The sequence below is a fragment of the Triticum urartu genome, chromosome 1 (genome assembly GCF_003073215.2).
Source record: "Triticum urartu cultivar G1812 chromosome 1, Tu2.1, whole genome shotgun sequence".
Taxonomy (NCBI): Eukaryota; Viridiplantae; Streptophyta; class Magnoliopsida; order Poales; family Poaceae; genus Triticum; species Triticum urartu.
Genome location: NC_053022.1, coordinates 523,121,030 through 523,135,954, shown reverse-complemented (window position 1 = coordinate 523,135,954; position 14,925 = coordinate 523,121,030). Strand labels below are relative to the sequence as shown.

At 46.1% G+C, this 14,925-nt stretch overlaps 1 pseudogene; it reads left to right on the top strand.

The window, feature by feature from the left end:
* Positions 1-12,954: 12,954 nt before the first annotated feature.
* LOC125537380 lies at positions 12,955-14,331 on the top strand (annotated as a pseudogene).
* Positions 14,332-14,925: the final 594 nt, after the last annotated feature.

Here is a 14,925-nt window from a genome sequence, read left to right as displayed (position 1 = left end):
CGGTGGCCCCGGTACAATACCGATATGCCCCCGAACCTTTCCGGTGACCGTATGACAACTTCCTACATATAAATCTTCACCTTCGGACCATTCCGGAACTCCTCGTGACGTCCGGGATCTCATCCGGGACTCCAAAAAACATTCGGTAATCACATACAAGTCTTCCTAACAACCCTAGCGTCACCGAACCTTAAGTGTGTAGACCCTACGGGTTCGGGAGACATGCAGACATGACCGAGATGACTCTCCGGTCAATAACCAACAGCGGGATCTGGATACCCATGTTGGCTCCCACATGCTCCTCGGTGATCTCATCGGATGAACCACGATGTCGAGGATTCAATCAATCCATATACAATTCCCTATGTCAATCGGTACGTTACTTGCCCGAGACTCGATCGTCGGTATCCCAATACCTTGTTCAGTCTCGTTACCGGGAAGTCACTTTACTTGTACCGTAATGCATGATCCCGTGATCAACCACTTGATCACATTGAGCTCATTATGATGATGCATTACCGAGTGGGCCCAGAGATACCTCTCCGTCATGCGGAGTGACAAATCCCAGTCTCGATTCGTGCCAACCCAATAGACACTTTCGGAGATACCTGTAATGTACCTTTATAGTCACCCAGTTACGTTGTGATGTTTGGCACACCCAAGGCACTCCTACGGTATCCGGGAGTTGCACAATCTCATGGTCTAAGGAAATGATACTTGACATTTAGAAAAGCTACAACAAACGAACTACACAATCTTTGAGCTATGCTTAGGATTGGGTCTTGTCCATCACATCATTCTCCTAATGATGTGATCCCGTTATCAATGACATCCAATGTCCATAGTCAGGAAACCATGACTATCTTTTGATCAACGAGCTAGTCAACTAGAGGCTCACTAGGGACGTGTTGTGGTCTATGTATTCACACATGTATTACGATTTCCAGATAACACAATTATAGCATGAACAATAGACAATTATCATGAACAAAGAAATATAATAATAACCATTTTATTATTGCCTCTAGGGCATATTTCCAACAGTCTCCCACTTGCACTAGAGTCAATATTCTAGTTATATTGTGATGAACCGAACACCCATGCAGTTCTCGTGTTGATCATGTTTTGCTCTAGGGAGAGGTTTAGTCAACGAATCTGCCACATTCAGGTCCGTATGTACTTTAAAAATCTCTATGTCTCCATTTTGAACACTTTCACGAATGGAGTTGATGCAACGCTTGATATGCCTGGTCTTCCTGTGAAACCTGGGCTCCTTGGCAAGGGCAATAGCTCCAATGTTGTCACAGAAGAGAGTCATCGGGCCCGACGCATTGGGTATGACTCCTAGGTCGGTAATGAACTCCTTCACCCAGACTGCTTCTTGTGCTTCCTCCGAGGCTGCCATGTACTCCGCTTCACATGTAGATCCCGCCACAACGCTTTGCTTGCAACTGCACCAGCTTACTGCCCCACCATTCAAAATATACACGTATCCGGTTTGTGACTTAGAGTCATCCAGATGTGTGTCGAAGCTAGCATCGACGTAACCCTTTACGACGAGCTCTTCGTCACCTCCATAAACGAGAAACATTTTCTTAGTCCTTTTCAGGTACTTCAGGATATTCTTGACCGCTGTCCAGTGTTCCATGCCGGGATTACTTTGGTACCTTCCTACCAACTTACGGCAAGGTTTACATCAGGTCTGGTACACGGCATAGCATACATGATAGACCCTATGGCCGAGGCAAAGGGGACGACACTCATCTTTTCTCTATCTTCTGCCGTGGTCGGGCATTGAGCCGTGCTCAATCTCGTACCTTGCAATATAGGCAAGAACCCCTTCTTTGACTGATCCATTTTGAACTTCTTCAATATCTTGTCAAGGTACGTACTCTGTGAAAGACCAATGAGGCGTATCGATCTATCTCTATAGATCTTGATGCCTGATATATAAGCAACTTCTCCAAGGTCCTTCATTGAAAAACACTTGTTCAAGTAGGCCTTTATGCTTTCCAAGAATTCTATATCATTTCCCATCAACAGTATGTCATGCACATACAATATGAAAAATGCTACAGAGCTCCCACTCACTTTCTTGTAAATGCAGGCTTCTCCATAAGTCTGCATAAACCCAAACGCTTTGATCATCTCATCAAAACGAATGTTCCAACTCCGAGATGCTTGCACCAGCCCATAAATCAAGCGTTGGAGCTTGCACACCTTGTCAGCATCTTAGGATCGACAAAACCTTCCGGATGCATCATATACAATTCTTCCTTAAGGAAACCATTAAGGAATGCCGTTTTGACGTCCATTTGCCATATCTCATAATCATAGAATGCGGCAATTGCTAACATGATTCGGACGGACTTTAGCTTCGCTACGGGTGAGAAAGTCTCATCGTAGTCAACCCCTTGAACTTGTCGATAACCCTTAGCGACAAGCCGAGCTTTATAGATGGTCACATTACCATCCGCGTCTGTCTTCTTCTTAAAGATCCATTTATTTTCTATGGCTCGTCGATCAACGGGCAAGTCAGTCAAAGTCCATACTTCGTTTCCATACAAGGATCCTATCTCGGATTTCATGGCTTCCAGCCATTTGTCAGAATCCGGGCCCGCCATCGCTTCTTCATAGTTCGAAGGTTCACCGTTGTCTAACAACATGATTTCCAAGACAGGGTTGCCGTACCACTCTGGTGCGGAACGTGTCCTTGTGGACCTACGAAGTTCAGTAGCAACTTGATCTGAAGTTTCATGATCATCATCATCAACTTCCTCTCTAGTCGGTGCAGGCACCTCAGGAACATTTTCTTGAGCTGCGCCACTTATCGGTTCAAGAGGTAATACTTCATCAAGTTCTACCTTCCTCCCACTTATTTCTTTCGAGAGAAACTCTTTCTCTAGAAAGGACCCATTCTTGGCAACAAAGATCTTGCCTTAGGATCTGAGGTAGAAGGTATACCCAACAGTTTCTTTAGGGTATCCTATGAAGACGCATTTTTCCGACTTGGGTTCGAGCTTTTTAGGTTGAAGTTTCTTGACATAAGCATCGCATCCCCAAACCTTCAGAAATGACAGCTTAGGTTTCTTCCCAAATCATAATTCATACGGTGTCGTCTCAACAGATTTTGACGGAGCCCTATTTAAAGTGAATGCGGCAGTCTCTAAAGCATAGCACCAAAATGACAGCGGTAAATCGGTAAGAGACATCATAGATCGCACCATATCCAATAGAGTGTGATTACGACGTTCGGACACACCATTACGCTGAGGTGTTCCAGGCGGCGTGAGTTGTGAAACTATTCCACATTTTCTTAAGTGCGTGCCAAATTCGTGACTCAAGTATTCTCCCCCACGATCTGATCGTAAGAAGTTGATTTTCCTGTCACGTTGATTCTCAACCTCACTCTAAAATTCCTTGAACTTTTCAAAGGTCTCAGACTTGTGTTTCATTAAGTAGACATACCCATATCTACTCAAGTCATCAGTGAGGGTGAGAACATAACGATAGCCACCGCGAGCCTCAACACTCATTGGACCACACACATCAGTATGTATGATTTCCAATAAGTTGGTTGCTCGCTCCATTGTTCCTGAGAACGGAATCTTGGTCATTTTACCCATGAGGCATGGTTCGCACATGTCAAATGATTCGTAATCAAGAGACTCTAAAAGTCCATCTGCATGGAGCTTCTTCATGCGTTTGACACCTATGTGACCAAGGCGGCAGTGCCACAAGTATGTGGGACTATCATTATCAACCTTACATCTTTTGGTATTCACACTATGAATATGTGTAGCATTACGCTCGAGATTCATTAAGAATAAACGATTCACCATCGGAGCATGACCATAAAACATATCTCTCATATAAATAGAACAACCATTATTCTCGGATTTAAATGAGTAGCCATCTCGAATTAAACGAGATCCTGATACAATGTTCATGCTCAAAGCTGGCACTAAATAACAATTATTGAGGTTTAAAACTAATCCCGTAGGTAAATGTAGAGGTAGCGTGCCGACGGCGATCACATCGACCTTGGAACCATTCCCGACGCGCATCGTAACCTCGTCCTTCGCCAGTCTCCGCTTATTCCGCAGCTCCTTCTTTGAGTTACAAATGTGAGCAACCGCACCGGTATCAAATACCCAGGAGCTACTACGAGTACTGGTAAGGTACACATCAATTACATGTATATCACATATACCTTTTGTGTTGCCGGCCTTCTTGTCCGCTAAGTATTTGGGGCAGTTCCGCTTCCAGTGACCACTTCCCTTGCAATAAAAACACTCAGTCTCGGGCTTGGGTCCATTCTTTGGCTTCTTCTCGGCAGCTTGCTTACCGGGAGCGGCAACTCCCTTGCCGTCCTTCTTGAAGTTCTTCTTACCCTTGCCTTTCTTGAACTTATTGGTTTTATTCACCATCAACACTTGATGTTCCTTTTTGACTTCTACCTCTGCTGATTTCAGCATTGAATATACCTCAGGAATGGTCTTTTCCATCCCCTGCATATTGAAGTTCATCACAAAGCTCTTGTAGCTCGGTGGAAGCGACTGAAGGATTCTGTCAATGACCGCGTCATCCGGGAGATTAACTCCCGGCTGAGTCAAGCGGTTATGCAACCCAAACATTTTGAGTATGTGCTCACTGACAGAACTATTTTCCTCCATCTTACAGCTGAAGAACTTGTCGGAGACTTCATATCTCTCGACCCGGGCATGATCTTGGAAAACCATTTTCAACTCTTCGAACATCTCATATGCTCCGTGTCTCTCAAAACGCTTTTGGAGCCCCGGTTCTAAGCTGTAAAGCATGCCGCACTGAACGAGGGAGTAATCATCGGCACGTGACTGCCAAGCGTTCATAATGTCTTGGTTCTCTGGGACAGGTGCGTCACCTAGCGGTGCTTCTAGGACATAATCTTTCTTGGCAGCTATGAGGATGATCCTCAGGTTCCGGACCCAGTCCGTATAGTTGCTGCCATCATCTTTCAGCTTGGTTTTCTCTAGGAACGCGTTGAAGTTGAGGACAACGTGGGCCATTTGATCTACAAGACATATTGTAAAGATTTCAGACTAAGTTCATGATAATTAAGTTCATCTAATCAAATTACTCAATGAACTCCCACTCAGATAGACATCCCTCTAGTCATCTAAGTGAAACATGATCCGAGTTAACTAGGCCGTGTCCGATCATCACGTGAGACGGACTAGCCAACATCGGTGAACATCTTCATGTTGATCGTATCTTCTATACGACTCATGCTCGACCTTTCGGTCTTCCGTGTTCCGAGGCCATGTCTGTACATGCTAGGCTCGTCAAGTCAACCTAAGTGTATTGCGTGTGTAAATCTGGCTTACACCCGTTGTATTCGAACGTTAGAATCTATCACACCCGATCATCACGTGGTGCTTCGAAACAACAAACCTTCGCAACGGTGCACAGTTAGGGGGAACACTTTCTTGAAATTATTACGAGGGATCATCTTATTTAAGCTACCGTCGTTCTAAGCAAATAAGATGTAAAACATGATAAACATCACATGCAATCAAATAGTGACATGATATGGCCAATATCATTTGCTCCTTTTGATCTCCATCTTCGGGGCTCCATGATCATTGTTGTCACCGGCATGACACCATGATCTCTATCATCATGATCTCCATCACCGTGTCTTCTTGAAGTTGTCTCGTCATCTATTACTTCTACTACTATGGCTAACGCTTTAGCGATAAAGCAAAGTAATTACATGACGTTTATGTTGACACGCAGGTCATAAATAAATAAAGACAACTCCTATGGCTCCTACCGGTTGTCATACTCATCGACATGCAAGTCGAGATTCCTATTACAAGAACATGATCATCTCATACATCACATATATCATTCATCACATCCTTTGGCCATATCGCATCACAAAACACTTGCTGCAAAAACAAGTTAGACGTCATCTAATTGTTGTTGCAAGTTTTTACGTGGCTGCTATAGGTTTCTAGCAAGAACGTTTCTTACCTACGCCAAAACCACAACGTGAATTGCCAATTTCTATTTACCCTTCATAAGGACCTTGTTCATCGAATCTGATCCGACTAAAGTGGGAGAGACACACACCCGCCAGCCACCTTATGCAACCAGTGCATGTCAGTCGGTGGAACCGGTCTCACGTAAGCGTACGTGTAAGGTTGGTCCGGGCCGCTTCATCCCACAATGCCGCCGAATCAAGATAAGACTAGTAACGGCAAGATAATTGACAATATCGACGCCCACAACTGCTTTGTGTTCTACTCGTGCATAGTAACTACGCATAGACCTAGCTCTGATACCACTGTTGGGGAACGTAGAAGAATTTTAAAAAAAATTCTACGCAACACCGAGATCTATCTATGGAGTCATCTAGCAACGAGGGAGAGAGGAGTGCATCTACATACCCTTGTAGATCACGAGCGGAAGCGTTCAAGAGAACGGGGTTGACGGAGTCGTACTCATCGTGATCCAAATCACCGAAGATCCTAGCGCCGAACGGATGGCACCTCCGCGCTCAACACACGTACGAAGCGAGGACGTCTCCCGCGCCTTGATCCAGCAAGGAGGAGGGAGAGGTTGAGGAAGAGGGCTCCAACAGCAGCACGACGGCGTGGTGGTGGTGAAGCTGCAGTACTCCGGCAGGGCTTCGCCAAGCTCTTACGGAGGAGGAGAGGTGTTGGGGAGGGGAGGGGCTGCGCCTTCGATGTTGTGTGCAGCCCTCCCCTTGCCCCTCTATTTATAGGGGAAGGAGGAAGGGGGCCGGCCCCCTCTAGATGAGATCTAGAGGGGGGGAGGCGGCGGCCAAGGGGGGCGCCCCCTTTAGGGTTTCCCCCCAACCCTAGGCGCATGGGCCCAAGGGGGGATGCGATCCTTAATGTACCTTTATAGTCACCCAGTTACGTTGTGACGTTTGGCACACCCAAGGCACTCCTACGGTATCCGGGAGTTGCACAATCTCATGGTCTAAGGAAATGATACTTGACATTCAGAAAAGCTACAACAAATGCACTACACGATCTTTGAGCTATGCTTAGGATTGGGTCTTGTCCATCACATCATTCTCCTAATGATGTGATCCCGTTATCAATGACATCCAATGTCCATAGTCAGGAAACCATGACTATCTTTTGATCAACGAGCTAGTCAACTAGAGGCTCACTAGGGACGTGTTGTGGTCTATGTATTCACACATGTATTACGATTTCCGGATAACACAATTATAGCATGAACAATAGACAATTATCATGAACAAAGAAATATAATAATAACCATTTTATTATTGCCTCTAGGGCATATTTCCAACACTCCCGTGCCAAAGCCTCGACCACCACTCCGCCGCTCCAAGGTGGTGTCTTCAAGAAGAAAAACGACGCCGGAGCGCCGTCACCACCCAATCCGAAGATTTGGGGCTTTCACCCGGGACGAGGAAGGGAGGGCGAGGGGGGGATTGCGAAGCCGCCTTCAAGAAGGGGAACGACGCCGGAGCGCCGCCGGCATCGTGGCTGCAGCGAACAGCCAAGGGGTTTCCCCCAATCCATCCCCCCGAGAGGAAGCACCATCGCCAGATCTGCACCAAGGGCAAACGGGGAAGCCCCAGGAGCCAGCCACGCTCGCCGCCGATCCGCCGCCCACGCGGCCAGGAGGGGCGCTCCCCGCATATGCATCAACCACCCGCCGAAGGGGGCCGACGCGCTCCACCAGTGGCCGCCGCCACCACGCCAGGCACAATCGCGCGGAACAGAACACCACCGAGCCCATCTCGCCGCCGCCAGGCACCGGCCCCGCCACCGCCGCCCGCCGCCGCGCCGTCACGCCCTCGGCCAGCGCCACGCCGCCGCCCGCTGACCCCGACCCGCGTCGGCCCTAGCGAGCAGGGGAAGGAAGGCCCCGCCGCCGCCGAGGCTGACCGGGCTTCGCCCGTCAGCGTGAGCCGGCGGCGGTGAGGGAGGAGTCGAGGAGGAGGGGGGGCCTGCGGCCAGCGGCTAGGGTTTCCCCTCCGCGTCGCTCGCGGGAGCGACCGGGAGGGAAGGGGGAGCACTAAATCACCCACTAGTCGCAATCATGTCTTCTCAAAATAACATCGGTTACATTTTATTGATTTTGGTAAACACTAGGCTCTTTGCTATAAACTTTTGTTTTTGTAAAACTGAATTACCTGTCAGTCTTTTAAAGCTTTCAACCGATGATATCGAGCTGCGCTCCTGGTGAAATCAATGATGGGGGTCAATTAAAAGCTTGTCTTTCATGTTACAGTAACATATGTATATGTAGTTCTAATGTGAAAACGTTAGAGTTATCTGTGTGGTGCGAACGTCTTGAGAAAGCCTCAAGCCTCACATAGGACAACATCCAAAACAATATCTTACGTCAAGAGAACCACCCCAATCTGCAGTAGTGGCATGAACACATTGGACACCATATTTTGGAAAATCCCCAAATTGGGGTAAAAACCATAAGCCGAAGCCACTAAAATCTTCTTATATTATCAAATGTGGGATACACCAAGTTCTTCTCTAAGCAGTTATATGAGCTCGTACATCAAGGTTTCACTACATTGGACAGCAGCAACAAATATGGGGCTGCAAGAGCTAGGAATTCAAGTATGGGGTACAACAAGTTCTTCTCTATCTGGGATACCAACGACGATACTTAGGGCTGCAAGAGAGTGAGGGAGAGAGAAAGAGTGGAGAAGAATAGGGAGAGGGGGAGAGGGAGAGAAAGACAATCTCACAAAAGATTGTGGAACCACAACTTCAAAAAGACAAGGTGGTGGATTTAAAATTCACAACCTTGGAGAGGAACCCCCTTTGCTTTTTGCAGATGATGCCATGCTTTTCATCAAACCTTCAATGACATAGTGCACTACTGTCTACGAGCTCCTCTCTCTGTTTGGCGAAACTTCGGGCCTTAGGACCAGCCTTTGTAAGAGCTCAATCATCCCGGTCCGCTTTTAGCAGTCCCTCAAAGATTTTGCTAATACCCTTCCATGCTTGATTGCCGGTTTCCTTCACTGATACCTTGGGCTACCGCTTAGCCTTCATCTCCTCCAAAAGTGCGGCCTGCAGTCGCTTGTGGACAAGGTGGCCAGCCTCATTCCAACACGGAAAGCTTCACTCCAGAGTCCTGACTAGGGGAGGCAGGTTAATTCTCAAGAGCGATGACCGCCCGTGGAGTGACTTTCGTCTTGAAGTGTTGTGCCAGCCGTAGGATCTCTTTTGTGCAGCAACAAGGTATGTGCTTCGTAATGGGAAAAATATTCCCTTCTGGATTGACAGTTGGTTGGATGGTTGTGCGATAAAGCACATTGCACCAGATTTGTTGTCCTTTGTTGGCAAGCAGGCCCTAAAAGATCAGCGAGAAAAAGTGTTAAGTTAACGAATGGCAGATGGATATGGGACATCAAGGGCCAGCTATTAGTGCCAGCAATCATGCAACCGTGTGAGCTTTGGGGCAGATTCTCACAAGTCCAGCTCAACCCTTGGTTGATGATCAATTCAGCTGGAAGCTAACAACTAATGGTCAGTTTTCATCGCGGACGACCTACGCAGCTTGTTTTTTCTACGACAAAACGTTTTTTTTTTTTTGCGCCAATGAGGCGTTGGACGTCGGATAGACTGGCTCACGGAGGATTGCAACATGAGCCACATAGCCTATTATGCTTCCAACAGCCAGAACAATCAGCCACCAATGGTGCAATGTTCTCTGTGCAGGGCAATCTGGTTTGACAACTTGCAAGACGCCAGCCTAGCATTGCTGGTGGGACGGGGGGTTCACGTACGTAGTGCCCCTTTCTTTTCTGGTAAACCTACGCAGTCTCTTGTGTTGGTGTATACATTTCGAACGGACTTGTCACAATCTCTTGTACTATAACCCTTTTTCTCATAATCAAATGACGCAAAAGTCTTTGGTGCGTTCGGAAAGAAACGAAAGTATGAAACTGACACCCAAACCTGCAGTGTCGATGTCCCAGTACAAAGTGCGGACTGTACTATCGTCCAGCAGGCCACAGGTAGTTAAACAAGTGATGTAAAATCCTTTATTCAGGTATATAGGTCTTTACAACGGGAAACTTTATACCAACTACCCAGTAGGTGTAGCCAATTAATGTCTCCTGTACTCTAATAGATCAAATTCGACAGCCGGATATAGGTTGGACATGGCCCGAGCAGGTCTGTTGCCCCGGTCATGGGTCGAGGACCGTTTGTGCAGGACTCCCTTTGCGCATGGGTCGGCATCGTTGATGTCGCACTGACCGTGCTAGTGCTATGGCATGGTGGTTCCGCTCCTGTGTGATCCGTGCCAAGGTGTGGGCCTTATGGTGGTCCGTTGGTCTGGCAGCAGTGACATGTCTCTCCTGGAAGCCAGGGTGGTGGCCCCGGATGGAGAGGTTGTGTGGTTGGCTCTCCGGCGAGCAGCGTTTCAACGGTGGTGGTGCCTCATATTGACTATGAGTTTAGTGAGGGGGCGGGTGATCATGATGTCATCGTGGCTTCGGCGGTGGTGACCCCCTGATATGGATCTAGAGGCCTAGCACGAATGGCTACGCCCCCCCCCCCCTCGTGAGTTAGGGTATCACTTGTGTGGGTCCGAGAAAATGCTATGTGCTCTGGGCGTCGGCAACAACGATATCTACGGTGTTGCTTCCCTCTTGGCGGCGTTGCTATGGCCCCCTCACGGTGCCAGGGGTCCAGGGTGAAAACCTAGTCCATCTTTCGGGCTAGATGATGGTGGAGCCCGGTGTCATCACCCCTCTTGAGGGTGTCGTGGCGGATCCCCGACCCCTCCTGGTTGCAGATGGTATATGCGTCGAGTTTTCCTTTTCCCCAGCGTAGTGCGTCTTTATTTCTGGCGAGGGGTGGATCCGGTGATCTCCTATCTCAAGACGTGTCCCTGTGGTCTCCGTTCTCGATCCTTGATGTCTCTTGGCAAGAGCGACGCTCCATGGCCCAGAGCGAGGGGTTTGTCTCAATGGTGAGTCGGACCTTTCCGAAGATGGCTCGGTGCGTTCGTTTCCTCGGTGCCCGGTGGTTTCTCATGGCGGCACGACTCTGGTCCTCTTCTGTAGTGTTGGATGTAGTTTGTTAGGGGCGGCCTCTCCTATTTTTTATGCTTGGTGTTGGGTTGGTGGCCCTTGTATGAGGGTTCTCTCATAAGTTTGTATCGATTTGGTTGTTTGTGCCTTTATTTATAGAGGGGGGCGAAAACCTGTTTCGTGGAAATTCACGGTAGAGTGTACTACAACTGGATCTGACAATGAAATAATAGATTTGAAGAATCAAATAGTATATGATGACAAGTGTGAATGGGCGAAATAGCTGGGACCTATGCAAAACATGCAAATATTTGGATCGATTTGATTGTGATGATTGTGCAAGTAGCGAATAGTACTAATGAAATTAAATAGTATGGTAGCTGCAATAGTAAAGATGGGATGAAACAAACCATGTCCAGTATAAGTTGTTTTAGTTATGCTAAAAAGGACTAAATCACGGACAATAGGAGTCAGTGAAATGGTGTTTTTACAAATTTACAATTAATATAAAAATTGACAGAATTTTTAGCCAACAATAGGATGAATGCTATGTGGTATCTATTCATCATGTATGTACTGTCAAACACCACAGCATCACCAAAATCTTGGAAGTACATACTGGACTGTCAATCACACCAGAACATGCTCTTCTAACGTCCTTCCTCATCCAGTTGGTATTCATAAAAGAAATCAGTGTTTTTGTCTTTCCTGCTATTCATGATACCCAAAGTTGTCATCATATCACCCTTTGCAATCCGTGGCCTCTTGTTCCTAGAACATAAATTATAAACATCATTGGGTATGAAGCCAACATTGCCATACCAACCAGCCCTACATGTGAAAGATTTCATAACGAGATGCTTCCACATGCCAACTGCTCCCAATGCAAAGATTTCGGCTTTCTGAAATTCCTTTATTCTTCTGTGAGACCGCATGGAAGGAACCTCATCTGGCTAGCTAAAACATGACAGTGTTCATCCACAAAAGTTATCAAAATACCGAACTCCACGAACTCTGTCAAGTTTGACGGTAGGTTGCGCCTTACATCTGCAACGACTTTCAGGTCGTAGTTTCCGAGTGCGGCCCTCCATAGTGAGGAATTGTTCTTGCTGTTTCCCTGCTCTAGAGCACACAAAACGCCTAAACCGCATTGTTCGTGAAAGCTTAACCTTCTCCTTTCTAACACTGAAACCATGGCCCTTCGCATATTTGTTGTAGAACATGTATGCCTCTAGTTCACTTCCAGAAGTCATATACTCATATTCACTATCTTCGGTTACTATCCAAATTGTTGTTCACATCATGAGCTTCATCAAAATTTGTGTATGGATCCTCAAAATCATCACAGTCAGCTTCACCAAAATCTATTAAAAATGAAAACAAAGGAAACATACTTGTTACACCGTTCCTTGCTTCAGAAGTAATAACGAACGTACATTACTTACATTTGAACCATTGATGTGGATGGATAGTACCCTTTTTAAAGTTTTAAGGGGGTGTATCGAAGCACCTCTCATTAATATATTGATCCCATATTCAATATTAGTATCATAAATAATGATGCTAAAGCTGCACAAGGGAGACTGGCAAAATCAGAAACGACGTGTAGAACAATATGTATGAAGTCTAGCCGCACAAATGTGCGAGTTCCCTTGCTAGTTAACATTAATTTCTCTGCCATGTAAAAATTGTATATTGTTAATAATCAATATACAGCCAAGTACCTTCTCTCAAATGCCTTGACACAATCATGGCACATAAACATCTTACAATCCTTAATATGTAATTACATGCCCCTACCTTGTTCCTTCAGGCTTAGTTGTTTGCATATAAATAGACCAGCCAACGTAGCTACATTCAACACAAAACCACAGAAAAACAAGCTAAAAAAAATGTCTCCCACCCATGACAAGCATAGCTCCCAGGGGCTGCTCCAGGCTCAAGTTGATCTTTGGCACCACGCATTGGGATTTGTCAAGTCCGTGGCACTCAGATGTGCAACAGAACTGCGAATCCCTGACATCATCCAACACCATGGTGGTTCTATGACCCCTTCAGAGTTGGCCTCAAAGATCGGGCTCCATCCGTCTAGGCTTCCCCACTTACGGCGACTCATGCGTGTGCTCACCGTGTCAGGCATCTTTCTTGTTCCTGAAGTAGCCTCACCAGACAATGAGGTTTCTTACGGGCTTACTCCAACCGCATGCCTACTTGCCAGCTGCGATGAAGTTAGATCAAACTTATCTCCCTTTCTATCTTTGTTACTTGATTCAACTTTCACTGCACCCTTTTTTGGCATGCACTCATGGTTCCTGGATGAGCATTCCACGTCCATGTTCAAGAAGGCTCACGGCCTTAACTTTTGGGAGATGGCTGAGCAGGACGATACTTACAACCAGCTAATCAACGACGTGATGGTTTCTGATAGTAACTTTCTCATGGATATCATCTTGAGGGAGTATGCTGGTGTATTTCTCTGCATAAACTCACTTATTGATGTCGCCGGAGGACACGGCGGATCTGCCAGGGCAATTGCTAAGGCGTTTCCACAAATGAAGTGCACCGTGTTGGATCTCCCTCATGTGGTTGAAGAAGCTCCTACCAGTGACCATGTGTCATTTATTTCTGGCGATATGTTTAAGTACATTCCACCAGCGGATGCTCTCTTCCTGAAGGTACACACTCCAGATTTTTCTTATTCCCTTCCCACATATACCCAGTTTACAAAAGGATGCCATAAAGTGTGTATTTAGCCGCTTGTAGGTACAAATTAAACAAATAAAGTAAGCTAATTAACTTTTTATGGAAAAACTCAACAATTTTCAATATTACAGGGGCTAATCATAACATTTTTTGCTGATGTACATCTTAGTGGGTTTTCCATGATTGGGGTGATGAAGATTGTGTCAAGATACTGAAAAATTGCAAGGAAGCTATACCTCCCAGAGAAGCTGGTGGAAAGGTGATAATCGTAGATATGGTGGTTGGATCTGGGCCAAATATGAGAATGTAACAAGAGAGACGCAGGTTTTGTTTGATCTCTTTATTATGTGTATTGAGGGGATTGAGCGAGAGGAACATGAGTGGAAAAAGATATTCATGGAAGCTGGGTTCAGCGACTACAAAATTATATCAGTGCTGGGAGTTAGATCTGTTATTGAGCTCTACCCTTGAACACTCCCATGAAAATTACGTGGTAATCGGTGTTGTATTTTAATAAACTGGCATGGCACGTGTGCTTTCTGGTTGCATGCCTTTGGCCTAGTGTGGTGAATAGTGTACGTATTTTTGTGATGTGAGACCACTGTGATGAATGAATTTGTTCCAGTGGTGTTTATGTATAGACCACTGTGAGGATTGAGATAACAAATGCTGATATTAAGATGCTAATATGCTATGTCCATGTTTTTCAGCGCCAGTACCTTCGTGAATCAGCGTATGCATGCGTAAGTTGTTTACAGCTTTAGATTACTGCGTATTATGCACGCTTGACAGTCCCGTGTGACCCCACGTACTTCCTTCCATGGATGATCACTCATGCGACTATGATTGAGCTGAAATATGAATCTGCCATACATGCATTAGTAAACTGCACCCCCCATGCTGTTGTGTTCAAATTGTTGTTATCAATTATTCAGGTGATTCATTCCTGAATTTCAGTTTAAATGGGACCAAACGCACAGCCATTTTTTCCGTTGCTCTCTGCCTCACACATACATGACTCTTTTGGAAGTAGATACACGTAGACTGTTTTGTGAAGTGCCACATTGTGACCATCCTTGAGTTCTGACTTCTGAAGAGTACTTGCACTAAGTTGGATATACTTCTGTTAAGCTGGATATATTTTTGTGTCGAAAAGATTT